Source organism: Vicugna pacos, chromosome 20 (genome assembly GCF_048564905.1).
Source record: "Vicugna pacos chromosome 20, VicPac4, whole genome shotgun sequence".
Taxonomy (NCBI): domain Eukaryota; kingdom Metazoa; phylum Chordata; class Mammalia; order Artiodactyla; family Camelidae; genus Vicugna; species Vicugna pacos.
This window is the reverse complement of record NC_133006.1, coordinates 39,992,692-40,007,537: the sequence shown is the minus strand read 5'-3', so window position 1 is coordinate 40,007,537 and position 14,846 is coordinate 39,992,692. Positions and strand designations below refer to the sequence as shown.

The window sequence follows — 14,846 nt, the reverse complement described above, 5'->3', positions numbered from 1 at the left end:
GCTGCCCTGGGCTTTAGAAGCTCAAGTTGAAATACAGGGAAGGAAGTGACAGGGTGATGTGGGAGGCAGCTGCCGGTCTCAGGCAACATGTGCAGGATGTCACAAAGGCGCAGACGCGCCGGGAGCCCCAGCACTGTGCCGCAGCGGGTCACTCCCTACAAACCACACACTGGAGAGTACACAGAAAGATCAACGGCTGGACATGCCCTGAGATGGAGTGACAAGTGGGCAATCTAATAGCGAGGGGCAAAACGGGAAGCAAAGTAGCTTTGCCACATGTTTGTTGTCAGAAGCATCTTTCCAGGCATTTTTTGTTCAGTTTTACAATATGGTATTGAAAGGGGACCCCAAAGTGCTCTTCTGGGAGACTGGAAAGAGTATTACCTCTCAGTGCTAAAGATGACACAGGGTAGGGAAATATACGGGCAAAACCGAAAGCAGGGGTTTGAGCAGAAACAACAGGGGCCTGACCTACATGCTGGAAGTGAGAGCAGCATTTCTCACCATGGCCAGAAGCCAGAAACAGCCTGCGTGTCCATCCACTGATGAGCCAATAAGCAAAATGGGATGTACGTATTCAGTGGAGTATGATTCAACCTGAAAAAGGAAGGAAATTCTGAAACACACCACACCGTGGATGAACCTTGAGGATATTATATTCAGTGACATTAGCCAGTCACAGAAGGACAAACTGGTTCCACTGATACAAGGTCCCTAGAAGTCATCAAATCCATAGAGACAGAAAGTAGAAGGGTGGGTACCAGGGCCTGGGAGGAGGGAGTGGGGAATGAGTGTTTAATGGGGACAGAGGTTTGGTTTGGGAAGATGAAAAAGTTCTGGGGATGGACGGTGGTGATGATTGCACAACAATGTGAATGCACTTAATACCGCTGAACTGAACACTTAAAAATGGTTAAAATATAAATTTTATGTTATGTATACTTCAGCAGAAGAGAAAAGTAAGCAGGCAAGTCTACACTTCTCGAGAATTCAACCAACACTATTTGAGCATCTACTCCGTGCTAAGGATCCATGTGCAAGCAACACTGAGAAAACAGAATGAATAACCCAGTTCAGGCTTGGCTTACACGCTGCCAAACATCTCAATGAAAATGAAAGTAACTACACTCAATTCTTTAGAGATTTCCATCCCAGAGTTTGGACTCCTGAATACAGAGTACATGCTCCCCAAATCTGATTTGCTTCAGTGCTGATTTCCCAACTCTCATCATGTTTGCTTGTGGCCAAAAATACGTTGGCAAGCAATCGATTCAAATGTTTTAGGGTAGCAAGCTCATTTGGTATCAGATATAACCTTGACCCCAAGCACCTTCTGAAGACACCAAACTGTTGTTCCTCTGAACCTCCCCCTTCAGTCTGAGGAAAGGGCCCGGCATCCCTCAGGTGGGAGACAGAGAAGGTAAGACTCTCTGGGCAACAGTAAGTTAAAAATAAATCCAGTTCAAAAATAAATAAATAAATAAAAATAAATCCAGTTCCCTTTAAGTTTCGGTTCATGAAACCATACACGGCAGCACACGCCGGTGGGGAAAGCTAGACAGACGTGCATCTCAATCCTGGCTCCGCCGTGGAGTTCCGTATGTGATCTCGGGCAGGAGCAAGCGTCTGAACCTTGTACTCTCAGCCTGCGAGTGGGGGAGATCACGGTAGTTTCCGAGGGCAGAGTTCTCAACAGGAGGGGCCTGGGGGAGGGAGGGATGCTGCACCCTCCTCCCTGCCCCCCAGCCTTTCTAGAGTCCTGCTGAAGGTGGAGGGACAGATCACATTTGATACAATAGCCAGTCATTATAACACACTCTACAGCCAAAGAGGGTTATTATTATCACAGCTTTGGGAGGATTTAATGAGGACAGATGCTGACGGCATTTGGCAGACTACCTAGTAAATGGTCAATATTATTAACATTAGCCCCCTTCAGGCCTCTAAACAAAATGCTTTTGAGTGACATCCCTCCCAGTCAGGGTCTATAATTCTTTTTACATCCCTTCGAATCTTCCCTTCAAACTGACATAAAACACAGGGTTTAGCCTTCATCATGCGTACATTTACTCTCAGGTGGTGTTTGTTGAGCATCTTCTCTGTGCAGGTGACCTGGGCCTGGCTGAGGCGGCGGAAACCAGCCAGGAGCAGAGGACTTGCTTCACGGGAAGCGGGTAGACCCAGGCGTGCAGACACGGCCCCGACAGTGGAAGTCTGCTTACCCTCTGCGGGCTGACATGACCACAGATCTCAAGGCAGGAAGGCCCTGGGAGCTCGTCCACTGGCTCTTTTGTAACCGTATTTCATATTTCCTTTGCACTCTTGGGTGGCTTGCAAGCAAATCAAACTGGCAAAGTTAGCCCCAAGTAACCTAGCAGAGTCCAAAGGTCGTTCTTTTTTCTTTTAAACAACTTTATTGTGGTATAATTTCTGTACAGTACCGTACACATATTTCAGAGGTACAATTTGATGAATTTTAACAGATGCATACACGTATGAAACCACCACCACAATCAGGATAGCTAACATTTCCATCCCTCCCCTAGAGGTGCAGATTTCAAACTTCCACTTTATCCCTTCCCACCCCCTTTACCTCTTGGTAAAATAGATAGATAGATAGATAGATAGATAGATAGATAGATAGATAGATAGATAGTCGTTCTTGCCTCCTCTGAATCCAGACTGAGCTCAGGCCCTAGGGAGAGGCAACTTGGCATAATGGTGACCAGTACAAACATAAACATTAGCATTAGTATCAGCTGAGTCACTTAACAGCAGGGTGACCTCAGTTAAGAACTTCACTTCTCTGAGTCTCCATTTCCACATCTATAAAATAGGAAGGAATAAAAAATCTCACAGTTTTGTGAAGATTAACTGGGTCAGAGCACATAACATAAGGCTTAGCACATAGTAATTGCTCAATAAATAATGATGCATACGCTCACACAAGAGCAAGACCCAGGCTCTCTGCTCACAGTAACCATACCCAACATCCATCAGTCCTCGCTGTGTGACGGGCGCTGTGCTGAAGCCTCACGTTCGCAGCAGCTCCCTCGAGCTTCGAGCGGGCTTCGAATCCGGGCTCCGTGGTCTCCTGCAGGGTGTTCCATCCTTCCTAGCCTTGGTTTTTTCATCTGTGAAAAGATAACACTTACCCCATCAGAGTATCCTCCTCACTCTGACACTATATGCCTGGAAATCCTGGAATTTCTGGAAATCTGCTTAGTGCCCCAGCTCTCCGCACATGCCCCCGGACGGGGGCTCTGCTTTGCTCTTGGAGGTGAGGGGCGCGCCCCTCTGAGGGCTCCCTCTGACACCGGCCCTGTGTTGCATCGCCTGTTCTTGCCGCCTTGGCCTCAGCTCAGTGGACCAGGTGTCAGACCAGAGTAGCCACCTAGAGCCCAGCCTGACGGGTGGACTATGACCCCATCCCCGGGCCCATCCAAAACTAGGTCTTTACTCCTAAAGATTTCTAAATATAACACTCGTAGAGAGAATCAGCAGGGAGTAGAGTGGTAACAGGAAATACAGAGCCGCACAAAGAACTGCAGAGAGCAGGAGCCCCGAGGCAGTGGGAGGAGAGAGGAGAGAGAGCAGAGGTACCACTGTGGTGGGAAATCACCAGGACAGCTGGTTGCCAGGGCAACACGAGACCTTGAACAACCTCCCGGTTCCCCAAGAGGACCAGGGAAGCATTTCCCACCTCCCCTCCTTCTCTGGGTGTCCCTCCACCAAACCCCCATTACCTGAAGCAACTTGACAGGTTTCACAGCCCGGACTTCATCACTAAAAGGCACTTGGACCCACAGCCCAGTCTGGCCCTGACCTCATTGTCCTTCAGAGCATGCGTGGCCAGGTACCGCACCAATGGTTCTCAAAGTGAGGTCCCCGGGCCAGCAGCATCAGCATCACCTGGGGACTGGTTGAAGATGCATATTCTCAGGCCCTGCCCAGTCCTCCTGAGTCAGAAACTCCATAGGTGGGGCCCCACTCTGTGTTTAACAAGCCTTCCAGGTGATTCTGATGCTGGTTCAAGTTTAAGGACCACTGTCCCAGATGGTAAGCCTTATCACCCAGGCTGCGTGAGTCCACCCCTGTGCCTCCCTGGCTTCTACTCAGGACACAGCTGGAGACACCCCCTTAATGGAACTAGAAGGATCTGATCCACCGCCGACATATAAAGGCCAACAAGTCTGCTCTGAGCCCTGCCAGCCACCTTCCCCTGTCCCCTGACTGGTTCCCAGGAATAGCATCTCCAGATGCCCTTCTTTCTCCCTCAACTCCCTGTCCTGCTCACTCTCCCTTTCAGCATGGATGTCCTCAAGGAGGCTGCTGGGCTGCAGAACCGCAGGCTCCACACCTGGAGTCGGAAGACCCAGGCTCCCCACTCACCGGTGTGTGATGGGAGGAGTGGGTTAAGTGGGCGGTAGATGTAAAGGGTCTACCCGGAGAGGACCCCCAGGCACCACTGCCCCTCTGCCCATCTCCCCTCTCCCATTTCCGTTTCCTCATCTGTATAATCGGGATGGTAGGAACTACATCATACGGGCCACATCCTAGGTCACATGCCAAACAAGAAGGGCAACGGGAGACCCTCTGGGAACTTTAAGCCTTGCAACTAGAGCGGGGTCCGGTGACAGCGACAGCCCAGAAGTCTTGGAAATGCAGGGTGTCAGGCCTCCAGGCCCTACTGAGTCAGAATCCGCATTTCAGCAAGACCACCAGGGGATTCACCTGCACTTTAGATGCTAGTGAGTGCGATTGAAAGAGCTAGCAAAATAAAAGATACATGTCGTACAATCTTCAAGTTTCCCCCTCAGCCTTCTCCTCTCATCCTAATGCTCTTCCCCAAAGTCGTCCTTGACCAGCCGGTTAGAATCACCTGGGCCAAACCCCAGGCCAATTACGTTTGATCCTCTTGGAAAAGGGCCCAACAGCAGTCTATTTTAAATTCCCCAGGTGACTTTAATGTGGGCCCAGGGGAGGCACATCCAACCAGCCACCCACCCTGTGGTTCTGTAACCCCGATTCCACCATCTCCCAGGGAACTTGGCTGCCACATGGGTTGCCTTATCTCTCTCTCCAGAGCTGCACCCCTCTGCCTCTCTGCTCACTCCCTGCCCTCTCTTTATCCACTGAGCACCCCCTTCACGTCCCCACCCCCTAGCTGGCTTTCCTCTTTGGCTCCCATCACTGGTCCTGTGGCTCTCCATTGACCAGAATCCAAAAAATATTGACGGACCTGGATCTGTAACCTCACACGTGGATAAAGCCCCTTTGGTCTCGTCCTCCTTCCAGCTAGCATCCTGGCCAGCTTTCTTCCCGAGCCAATCTCTAACCCGTGGTCCCAGCCACCAGCCTCCATTCCCTCAGCGGGGGAACACCTGCTCTCGCTAAGCCAGAAAGCCTCTCCCGCCATCTCTGCTGCAGTCACACCCCAGCCTTCAACCCCTGCTTAGCGCCGGACAACTCTGGAAAATGTGGTTTGCTGTTGAGTTAATTGCTATTTGGTGAACAAGGGAGGATTCTGCAAGGGACCTCCAGTCTCCATGAAACAATGGATCAAAGAGAAGCCCAAAGAAAGAAGAGTTGCTTCGGTCGCACTTGGGAAACACCTGCCCCAGGACTGAGGATCTAAAGGGATTTTTTCCTTCTGCAGCAAGTGAGCTGCAAGGCAGTTCCTCCTGGATCCAAAGCAGAAGCCAGATGGGACCAAAAGAACACGAGTGCAGGCAGACCTCGGAGATTCCCCGGGCTGGGTTCCAGACCACCAAAGTAAGCAAGTATCTCAACAAAGCAAGTCACGTGAATGTTTTGGTTTCCTAGTGCATATAAGGTATGTCTGCACTGGACTGTAGTCTAGTCAGTGCACTATAGCAATATGTCTTAAAAAAACACACACATACCTTAATTAAAAATACTGTATTGCAAAAAAAAGCTAACCACCATGTGACAACACAGTGTTGCCACAAACCTTCAATTTGTAAAAGACGCGGTATCTGCAAAGTGCAATAAAGCGAGGTTTGCCTGTACTTCTTGAGGAAACGTGGAGAAAAGCCCCGTGGGCTGGACCCTGTAGCTGCACAAAGGAATCAGAGACTCACTGGTCTAGGAGTCACTGCGGAGGCTGGAGAAAGCCACGTGGACAGGAACGGCCGCTCCAGGCCACCACAGTCCACATGGCCAGCAGGCCCGGGGACATTCCTGGTCTTCCATCACACCTCTTCCTTGTCATGCTGTGTGAGAACCTAGGAAACTCATCCACCCCGAACTCCAACCGTGTGCGCGGCGTAAAGGCTGCCGTGACTCTCCCTGCCTTCTCCTCCCAGCTCTCAGGGAGCTCTTTGTCCTCGTGCTCCGATCCTGAACTGGAAGGCTCCAGCTTTCGCCTCTAACTTGACTTGAAGACTGATTTTTTTTTAATTTGTTATTAAAGTGCTATGCATGCATCCCTCTCACAATTAAAATAACAGGAAAATGGGAACACTGCCCTTGACTCTAATTAGCGAACAATCTAATGGAAAACGGAGAAAGAAAAGGTCCAAAATTAGACTGCAGTAGCCCGGTCACTCCCACATACCTCAAAGGTACCTTCCGCTTTCTGAAAGTCCTCTCTTTGAGTTCCGGAAAATCACAAGAAATCAAACAGCTCCTTCTTGAAATGCCACAGACTCTCACAGCATTCCAAAGTCTCCCCACATCTCCAGGCCCCCCTTCGTCATGCCTCAGATTCTCCACGCTCTCCCCACCAAGGGGTCTCCCATCCACAGTCTCCCATCTTCCGGAAGGGGACTCAGGTCCAGGATCACACAGGGTCAGGCACCAGCCAGCCTGAATGAGCCCTCTTCTTAAAGTCTCGGAGGTCAGTCCTGCGGGCCCTCCTTCTCAGGAGACGCTTTCGCATTTTATTCGTGGATTCTCCCTTAGCCCATTCTATTTGCTGGGGTACTGATTCGACACACGGTCTGACTACGGGCTCTGAACCAGACGCTCGGTAGGTGACGGTGCAGTGCCTGGAGCCGCGGAAGCCCAGCGGAGCCACGACCTGTCTGGGAAGGAGAGGCCCTGAGGACCAAGTGCTGGAGGACAGCGAGGGAGGCAGGAGAGGGGCCTCCAGGCAGGTGTGGTGAAAGGCCTGTTGCGGCCAGAACAATAGATGTTGGAGAAGAGAGGTGACAAATGAGCACGTGCAGAGGGGTCTGGAAAGGCTTCGAAAGGTCACAGGGGGCCCCTGAGCTCTGGAAGGAGACGAGCAGGGGAAAACACCCCTGGCTCTGGTGTTTGGAAACAGAGTCACAGCGGTGGTTTGTAGGCTGACCGAGAAGGAGCAGGACTAACCCTGAGACGTCCAGCCAGGAGGCTGGCGATCTGGTCTGGCCTTTCAACACTGACAGGCTCAAACCGGAAGTGGTCCTCTCAAGCAACCCAACCTCATACACTCCGAAAAATCGTTTGCATTATATCCAACTTGCAGTTTTCTCCTGTTTGAAGCCAAGTTTGGATTTTCAGAGAAGACAGACCTGTAGCTTTGGTTCCAATTTTACTTCCTTAAGACAGCTACGGAAGAACAGGAGTCAGCTTGAGTGCGCTTCACCCAAAGACTGATTAAGCACTTAGACTCCCTCTAGGGACCTGCACATCGGACCGAAGGGCTTAAAAAAAAGAAAGAAAGAAAGACCGAAAAGAAAAGGTGAATTTATCTTCCCAGCCTCGAACTGTAATTTGCATTTGGCATCAGTGGCTCAGAATTAGTAACTTCCCTCTGACTTGCACCAAGCACATAGCTCACATTTTAGACAGAAGTTCTCTTCTCCACCTTTTATGCCATTCTTCAAAATGGCAGTGAGAAATCGGGAGGAAATCTGGCATGAGAAAAGAGAAATCCTTGAAAAGGCTCTCTCTGTGTCCAGAGTTGAGAGCTCCTTTCGTGTCTGCAAAACAAACGTGTGAGCCAGCCCGAGCAATAGCACATCCTGAACAAGTAGAAAATTCTGCATGCCTTCCCTACAGGTAATGCCAGCCTGATCTTCCATTTTTCTTAGGGTCAAGAGAGCCCAAACAGGGGGAGAAAATCCAGTTCGGCGGTGGCACGAGGAAGGTTGGCCAGAAAACAAGTCCATGGGGACAGAGGGTGTTATTCAATCTTCGAGTCTGAATGAGACCCGAGTTCTTCAAAGGAGGCACAGCCCGATGAAGAGAGAAGCCGGGTGCTCAGGGGAATCGCAATCACTCCGAGAAGCAGCATTTCCCAAAGGAAAGTACGGGATTCAGAGAGATTTTGAGACCAGTGCACAGACTTGTAGCTGAAAATCTGCAGCTTCTGCTAGCACCTTAAAAAATAACTGAAAAAATTGTGGCCCATTCTCTTTCCACGCAGGATGTTTTATTAACCTGCAGTTTCTGAGCATACTCTTCTCTATGCAAAGAAAACAGAAAAAGGTGTGTACAAAGGCAAGTGGAAAATATTTTAATGGAAATAAACTAGATGTGGATTCTGGCCTGAAGACTAAGCATTAAGCGCGCACACAGAAACACACACACACATACACAGACACACACACACACACACACACACACACACACACACAGAGTAAGCAGTGCCCATCACCAAGCCAACTACATGCCTTTAACAATCAACATCCTGGATGTTTGAACGTTTCCTCTGTAAGCCCAGTGTTCTCACAGACACCATTCCATTTCTATGCACAACATCCCCAGGACCTTCCTAGAGGCAGAGACCACTCCCATTCTGTAACCATAAAAAAAGTCAGATGCCAAAAGGCTAGCAGACTTGCCCCAGGTCACAGAGTCATTAGCCAGGGCCTACATGCCAGGGAGGCAGACAGAGCTCACAGGAAACTACCTAGGCCTCGCTGGGGCCAAAGCCATCGACACTGAGATTCTATTGCAGTGTTTCAACAAGCATCTTGGGCACGCTCTCGCCCCTCAAACCACACTGTAACAGCATTGTCACTTTTGTTCCAAGAAGGCTCTTTGATGGTAAAGAGTTCAAAGAGCCTCTTCCTTCATCCAAACTGGTTTGCCCAGACCTCCTCGTTCAGCAGGTGGGAGGAAGTGGAATCTGGGAACCGGGACCTGCAGACACAGCCAACTCAAAACAGAATCCAATCATCACCACAGCAAGTTTCCCCAACCTGGGTATTTGACTAATTCCCATTCAGGGCATAAATCAGAGCCGTGACACTTAGTATAAATAGCAACCAGCCAGTGACACCCCTAGGACATTTTCTCATGTGCCCTAACACTGCCTGCTCCCCACAGGGCCCTTCAGGATAGAGTCCCAGTTATTGGCCCCAGCTGTCCTGAATGGACGCCAGTCAGGGAATGTGTCTCCCACCTCCACCGACTTGTCCCTCAGTGCTATGCCACTTCCTCCAGGAAGCCTTCCTGACCTCCCTAGGCCGTATGATTCTATAGTGCCCTGTCCCACTCCCAGCACAGAATTTAAGACAGCACCCCACAGGGTAACTACCTGCCAGTTTGTCTACCTCCCTGACTCAGACCATAAGCTCCTTGAGAGTAGGCTGGCTGGGTCTGTCTTCTTTGCCAAGGTACCCAGGCACCTAGCACAGGGCCTGGCTGTGAATAAATGATTGAATGAATACTGGCAGTCAACAAGTAGATACGGCTTACCATCAGAGCAGACGTGCTGCGAGACACTGAGGACAGAAAGGTGAAGACGTTACGTCTTCTGCCTTCGGGTAAATTATCATGATTAATTGACAACGCCTTTTATCTATATTTCACATACAGGTCGGTTTTTACAAAGCACACCTACCCAGCGGGTGACGGTAGGGAACCCTAGGGCTGGTTACAACCACAACAGAGGTTTCCTTCTCTTTGGTACCAGTGATGATCCTGAAATGTTTAGACTCAGATCTGGCCTTTAAACTGCTGCTTCATGAGAACGAACAAACAGATGAGAGCATTCTAGGCCACAAAGTGGTGTCATGCCTTGAGGCCAACGAGATGGCCACCTCCCCAGAACAACGAGCTTCCAAATGCTCCTCTGAATGGGAACAGAAGCAGAGTGAAAGGTGAGAAAGACAAGGTTTCCCTTCCTTTGCAGCTGTCCTTTCCAAAACTTACTGCAGATAACACACAGCCTCCATCCTTTCCGCCTCCAGCCAACTCAAAGGGAACAATCCTGACACACTTGACCCGTCCTGAGCTATTTCTAAACGAGCCCCCACCCCACCCCTTGAGGCGGAGACCAGAGTCAGTGGTTCTCAAAGTGTGGTCCAAGGACCAACAGCATCAGCATAACCTGAGCACGTGTTAGAAAGGCAAATTATACAGGCCCTCCCTGGACGCACTGAGCCAGAGACGCTGGGCTGTGGCCCGGCCATCTGTGTTTTGGCTGGCCCTCCATGTGCGCCTGATGCAATCTCAGATTGGAGAACCACTGCCTTGTTCTTTATCTTCGGGGAGCCTGCTGCTCTCTGAAGTCTCTTGTTTGTTAATTTGAAGGCGTTATTTATTTCTTGTCCTCCCTCACTGGGATGTGCATCTTCTGTGGCTTAGAATGGGCTGTCATATCGTGGTGCTCGGTAAACATTTCTCGAGCAAACAAACAGATCTTCCTCTTTTTGCTTGTTTCCCACTTTCCCCACTTTCCCAGGAGCTGGCCATGAATGATCCCAGGAGTTAAGCCACCCTCGAGTCATCTGGCCAAGCCCGGCTATTTATCGGTGGAGGAGAAGACGTCAAGGACAGGAGCCGTGACACAACACGACCCCATTCGTCACCCCTTTACCCAAGTCCCCGAAGCTGCAAACTCACTCACACCATCTGAATTCAGCTTTCCAAATGTCAGAGGGCTGGTGATACCCCATAATCAGGACATCTTGGCTCACAGATGGATGCGGGATCACTAAGGAAAGCCCCTCTCCAGGGGGATCGACTCTTTGCAGCCCCTCCAGCACTTGTGCTGAGTGGGTGCAGCCCAGCACGGCCCCCACTGCGTGGTCCCCCCACCTCTGTGCACACTGCCACCCTCCCCTCGCACACCACTAAGGGAGGGGTACCCTCATCTCCGTGCATAAAATTCCAGCCGCAGTCTTCACGGCAGACTTGTTGAGAAGTTCCCTCACTAGGTCAAAGTGGCAGGAGAGCCACATTTTGGGGGAAGAGGAAGGGAACCAGCCTTTGGTGAAAATGAAGACAGTAGTGGCCACCTCCCCGAAGCTGTCCTACTGGACATGCTGTGCTGTCTGTTCTCCTCCGATGAGGAAACTAAGGCTTAGGAAACATCCCTCCCAGGACCTCAGCACCATCCACCATGGACCTTGGCCTCTAACCCAGCTCTGACCCCAGAACCCTTCTTCACCTGTGCAACATCGCAAGCACACGGTGGCCCTCAGGCCCCTCCCCAACACGGGCCAGGCCAGCCACAGTGTTCCGCTTAAGTACCTGGGCAGAAGGGAGAGAGAAAAGGAACTTTCGGAAGGGATAAGCTGGGCCGTTTGAGGGAACCAGGGGAAGAGGACTCTCAGCTCCCGGTTTCTCCGGTCTGTCAGCCCGGGGGTGCCACGCCTCTCTTCCCGGATTCGCCTTGGACCCGCCTGGACGGTTAATATTAACCCGAGGGGATGGGCACCCTTGCGGCTCGCAGGACCTCTGAGACGGGTGGGATGCTGACTCACTGCCTGCGTGGCAACCACGTGGTCACCACATGTCTCCACCGCTCCTGCAGCTGAGGGGGCTCCCTTCATCGGGGCGAGGAAGGGGAAACGTGGTTGGTTTTGCGTCTCCATCCAAGAGTGAAGGTGCCTCAGCAAAGGAGCAAGAAGGAATTTCCAAATGGCTTAGCCCAGAGCATCCCTGACTGGCTCCCTGACACCCTCCCTGCCTGCTGCATCCCCAGGGTTTATCCACTTTTCCCCAGTCATGCCAACTCACACACACAGGAGGTCGGATGCTGTGGAACAAAGATTTCTAAAAAGCACACTGGCGCAAACGGGAAAGGGTTAGAGGCTTCTGGATTGCACGTCTGCAGAAGGCTCAGCCCCTCCAGCGAGCTCCTGCAAGTTCCAGAAGCAAAGGTCAGGTCTCTCTCTGCTCTGCCCCGCCCCCACCCTCAGTCCAAGTCCACCCCTGCCCCAAAGCCAGGCTTGCTCCACCCCAAGCGTGTTAGCAAATCTCTGAGCGAGGATGGAGAAACCAGGCACGGGGCACCTTTCTTTCTGCCCCTATTTGCCTCCCACCAAAAATCAAATTCACTGCAATGAAAAAGTTCCATGCACTTGAGATGTGGAAACTGACAACTTTACAAACTCAGCACACACACGGGAAAAACAGGGGAGAGCGCAGTCCTACAGATTTTAAATGACGTTATTCTGAATGAAAATGCTCATGCCCAGAGGAAGTCTGTCCTCCTGCTTCTCCAGATGCCTTTAAACGTAAAAATATCATGGCTAGGCTGAGACAGTTTGGCGGGACACTGGAACAGATACAGAAACACTTTCAGCTCTGATACCTGCGCCCCGAGGTGGTTTGAAACCTCAATACAGTCCAAGAAAGCTGCTCTCCACCCCAAGCTGTCATGATGGTTAGGCGGACACGTGGCAGAGCCAAGAGGGGGAGGAGGGGCCAGGGCGCTCGTGGGTGTGGGCTCATCGCACCTTCCGATTCACACCATCGTTAAACCAGCAACTTGGACAAGAAGCAATCACCCAGAGCCCAGCATTCAGGCAGAACACAAAAAGAGAGAGAGAGAAAGAGTGCGGACCTCAAACGCAGGGACAGAGGGATGGGTCAATAAACAGCGTGACCACCCAGACAATGTTGCAGTTCCCTCCGGAGCCCAGGAAAGCCTTGATGACAGAAGCCTCACTCCTCTTGGATGAGGTTTGCCCCTCCAGGGAGTCTCCGCTTCCCTCTGCATCACACCATGTTTTCATGCATCAGAGCCAGCCCATGGGGCGCTGACACCCCCGAGCCTGCAGGTCAGAGCACACGGCAGACACGCGGCCCACAGTGGGCGCACAGCACGTGGGCCCAGATCCTGCCGTGACCCCCGGTGCAGCAGTGGGTTAAAGTTCAGAAGCAGCCTGGTGACAACACCCTCACTTCCCGGCAGCCAAGCCCCACAGGAGAGGGAGGTTTCACACCGCCTCCCTCAGCCGCGCCCAGGAAGGCCCAGGAAGGCCTCGAACTGGGCTTTCTGGTGCTGATCATCAGTTACAACAGGGTTCACAGAATCTGAATGGTTTTTTTCGGAAATCAACAATGAACCCAGTACTTGATTTTTCAACACGCTGCTTCAACATCCAGCTTATTTTTTATGTGTTTGTTTATTTTATTCAATTTAAACAACAACCACCCAAAAAAAGGGTTCACCCATTTCTTATTTTTAGTAAAAAAAAAACACAAGTCTTCCAAGGGGTGTTTTCAGAGGTGAGGCCAAGGAGGTTCTCCTTTTGGCTGCTCACGGAATCAGGGTTTAGAATCACCAAGCACACCCAAGAAAGGTTGATTCAGTGAGTCAGCCCTGAGCCCAGATGCCAGTAGGAAGGATACGGGTGGAGGGGTGGAGGGCTCCTTGGAGGGAACTGAACTCTGTCCTCTGGTCCAAATGCCCAGCTGGGCCCAGAACCTGCAACGAAGGACCCCACAGCCCTCAGAGAGTGGGCTGTCCCCAGTTTAACTGATTTCGAGAGAGCAGGGAGTGGATACAAAAATGGAACCCAGGCTTCAGGAGCCTACAGTGGAGTGACACAGAAAAGTGAACCGACATACGGAGTTGTCAGACCCCAAACGTCCCCGGGATGGTCACCATTTAGGTGGAACACAAGTGGCTTAGGTTTTAAAAGAAGGAAGTAGTTAGGAGAGAACCACAGAGGCCTGGGGTTTGGGCAGGGCCCACGGAAGAAGGGACTCAAGTAGGAGTCGATAGTGAGTGGAATACAGCTATGGTTCCTGGACTCCATCCCACCCTCCTCGCTCCTCTTTCTACACACTCCCCCACAATCTCCCCAACAGCTCCGGCTAATGCCTCAACACCGGGACTCACACATCTTTATCTTCAGCTCAGTCTTTCTCCCCAACTCCAGATTCCGGGGGTCTGTGAGGTCATTTCCCTGCTGTCCCGACTGGTGACTCTAACTTGCCATCTTTGTTCCCCCACCCCCACTCCCCACGCCTGCTTTGGCTCTTCCCTTCCTTCCATCTCTGTGCACCTGCCAAGGGAGATGTGCAAACCGGACGCCCCGGGCTCATCCAGGACCAGGCCCTCCCCTGGCCAAGCCTGGCCAATGACACCTCCTAATGGACCCACGAGCTGGCCCCGCCTCTCCACCCCAGGTACATTGTGTCTTTGTCTCAGGCTCCCGTTATTTCGGACACCTTCCACCTGGTCCCCCAGACCCTAGTCTTGGTGCCTCTGATGTTCTACAGCAGGTTGTTTAGCTACGAGAAGGGGCTTCCACCAGACCCTCCTGGCCGGCTCCTGGTGAGTCACGTGAAGCCCTCCCTCCAGAGCATGGCTGAAACAAGCTCTGGGCTTCCCCAAAGCACCGAACTATTCTGTGCAGCATTTTGAAATGATGAGTTTTAAAGCTCAGAGCGTACTTAGCGAGGCTAATTAGTTACAACGAGAAGGGAAATAGCTCAGTGGTAGAGTGCGTGCTCTGCGTGCACGAGGTCCTGGGTTCGATTCCCAGTGCCCCATTGAAAAGAATTACAATAGGAAGTTGCCAGACAGTGCATATTGTTGGAGACCTACAGTGGGCCGCCCCACGCACCCTTGGCTGATTGTGTGGTGCCTGCCCTGCGCCTCAGTGGCTAGTCTGCCTGCTGTGTGTGTGTCAGACGTCACCCATCCA

At 51.5% G+C, this 14,846-nt stretch overlaps 1 long non-coding RNA gene across 1 annotated transcript; it reads right to left on the bottom strand.

Moving 5' to 3' along the window:
• Positions 1-2,406: 2,406 nt before the first annotated feature.
• LOC140687641 (uncharacterized) lies at positions 2,407-8,162 on the bottom strand. The gene is made up of 3 exons (XR_012062041.1): positions 6,581-8,162; positions 3,747-3,919; positions 2,407-3,134 (listed from the first exon to the last, which is right to left on the bottom strand). It is a non-coding gene; the product is annotated as an uncharacterized lncRNA (long non-coding RNA).
• Positions 8,163-14,846: the final 6,684 nt, after the last annotated feature.